This window comes from Myotis brandtii, unplaced genomic scaffold (assembly GCF_000412655.1).
Source record: "Myotis brandtii unplaced genomic scaffold, ASM41265v1 scaffold379, whole genome shotgun sequence".
Taxonomy (NCBI): Eukaryota; Metazoa; Chordata; class Mammalia; order Chiroptera; family Vespertilionidae; genus Myotis; species Myotis brandtii.
This window is the reverse complement of record NW_005364551.1, coordinates 480,687-483,120: the sequence shown is the minus strand read 5'-3', so window position 1 is coordinate 483,120 and position 2,434 is coordinate 480,687. Positions and strand designations below refer to the sequence as shown.

The 2,434-nt window shown below is 54.8% G+C and overlaps 1 protein-coding gene across 1 annotated transcript in view; it reads left to right on the top strand.

Moving 5' to 3' along the window:
* Positions 1 to 2,325: 2,325 nt before the first annotated feature.
* The window catches only part of YIF1B (Yip1 interacting factor homolog B (S. cerevisiae)), a 7,697-nt gene continuing 7,588 nt past the window's right edge, over positions 2,326 to 2,434 (top strand). The window contains exon 1 of the mRNA XM_014544707.1: positions 2,326 to 2,433. The gene's annotated coding sequence lies outside the window, so the exon portion shown is untranslated. The remainder of the gene's footprint in view (position 2,434) is intronic.

The following is a 2,434-nucleotide window of genomic DNA, read 5'->3' as shown; positions in this document are numbered from 1 at the left end:
GCCCCGCTGACGTGGCCCCCGCCTGTTGATGGCCGGGCGCCCAGCTTTAGTTCCGGGAGCTCGAAGCACGGCCTCCAGCTCCCCAAAGAGGAACCCGAGAAGAAAGGGGAGGGGAGGGGCAGGAGAAGGAGGAGAAGCGCCCCGCCTCCGGGAAACTGAGGCACGCCCCACCGCCAGGTGTTAACACCGAGAGGGTGGAGCTCAGCACTCCGGGACCCAGGAGACTAACCGGATGGAAAGAGTGGGGCATTCTGCCTTTCCCTCTCTGCGTCCCAGGCGTCTTGATTCCTTTGTTCAGAAAGAGTCCGAACTCTCCTTTCTGCTCAAGGACCGAGAAGTCGCGCCCCAACTCCTCCGGGCCATCTTGCTGGGCTACAAGATTGTGCTTTTCATCAGGGTGCATGGCTGAGGGGACCAGGGGACAAATTGGCATCCAGCCCTCATCCCATTCGCCAAGTCGTGCGCTCTGGAGTGGAGTTGCGTCCACCGGTGGGGAGGCCTGTCTAAGTCACAACGAAGGACACCACAGGGGCAGGTGTCCTCGTGCCCTTACGGACAGAATCGGGATATTTAGCTCCACCAGATCTTTGCTCAGTGCCCACTTTGTGCCCGACCCTTTGCTGAGTGATCCCGGGGAAACAGCAGTGACCAAGACAGTTCTGGAACCTGCCTTCAGGGGGCTCCCAGCACTTCAACAGAGTGACAGCCCAGAAAGCAGCACAGGCAGTGACCAGGGCTGGGATGGAGGATGCCCAGAGGAGGCAACTACCGCAGCTTTTGAGAAACCAAGAGCTTCTGGAGAAAGGAAATATCTGAAGTGAGAGAGGAAGGATGAACAGGAAAGAGCCAGGGTCTCTTTTCCAGGCAGAATCACAGATCCATACCTTCACTGAAGGGGGGGGATCTTTCCTTCCCTGCTCCCTCTGCTTCCCTGCTTCCCTGCTCCCTCTCCACACCCCCCTCTCTGACTGCCTTCCGGAGGGCAGCCCCGACTCCTGACCACATCTGACTGGCAAAGGAGTGGGGCTCGGGGACCAGTTCAGACACACCCAGATGGTTCTATTTATAAAACTGTGGCAGCTCTTGGGAAAGAGCCCAACTTGGGGCTTAGAACTCACAGGAAGAGACACCTGATAATACAACAGCAACAGTAGGGGCCAGTGATCAAAGGCCCTATGGACACATGAGCTTGTATCTCAACCCCTCCTCTATTATTCCTCTATTAGCCATTAAACAGATGAGAAATTTTAGGCTTAACAATTGAGTAGTCACAAAACTGGTAAGGTGTGACCATGTGAACATGAGGCAACACAAAGCTAAAATACTTGCTTACTAATAAAAGTATTCAGAAGATGAAAAAATAGTGATGGAGCCCGAAGGACAGATGCTAAACCAGAGGTTCAGAAGAGGAATGGGGACAACTCACAAAGAAAGCCCGCGACTAAGCCAGGACTCATAACTGAGAGACTAGAACAGTCCTCAAGGTCCCCAGAAAAGGCAATGCCTCGGGAGGAAAGGGAAAGCCACAGTGACAGTCACTTGCTGACATTCTTCCGGAGTGCTGTCACTGCCCAGAAGTCACTTCTACCGTTATCTTTGCCTGAGATAGTGGAGGAAAGTGTGGGACAGAAAATGGGAGGCTGCAGGGGAGAGAAAGGGGAGACCGAGTGAGATACATGGGGATACTGAACGACAAAGAGAGGAGAGACTAAAGAAGCTTAATTCTCCGGGCTTCTCACTTGCAGGTGTGCCTGTGTGTGCTGTGAGTTGCTGGGGGATGTAAAGTGTTTTGGGAGAACTGGGAAAACCAGGTCGCAACCCAAAGCATTTTTTATCATTTTCTGGGGGAATATGTAAAGAGATATTCCTACAGACATCTTGGTTCTTACCCCCTAACTTGCTGAGTATTCTTTTCTCACTCTAAACATTCACTTTAATATCTAAGATCTGCCAAAACTGTAAAGGGCAGAGCCCGCTCCACTCCGCTTAGCCCCTCGGAAATACAAATGGACTTCTTCTTCCCTGCTCCACACCCTTCCCTGGTTCCCGCGTGCTCTCGGCGACCCAAATTGAGCGTCTCTCCAGGGAGAACTCCATTTCCCATCCGCCTCTTCGCTCGACACCTACATTTCCCATCATGCACGACACCGTCTACTCCTAAGATCGTTCCCTGCCCCGCCTTCCTGCCGCCCCGGTCTGGACTCTCGGCTTACGTCACGGGCTTCCAGCCCTCCCCTCTTACCCACAGCGAACGCGTCCAGGCTTCCACGAGAGGGCGTGGCCTCTGAACGATCGTAACGCCCATTGGCTGTCGCGTCGCCGGTGGGACGTGGCTACGGGAGCCGGGCGGGCACATTTCGAACCGTGGCTGGGGCGGCGGCGGTAGCAACGAAGGATGCATCCAGCTGGCTCGGCGGCGGCGGGGACTCCCCGG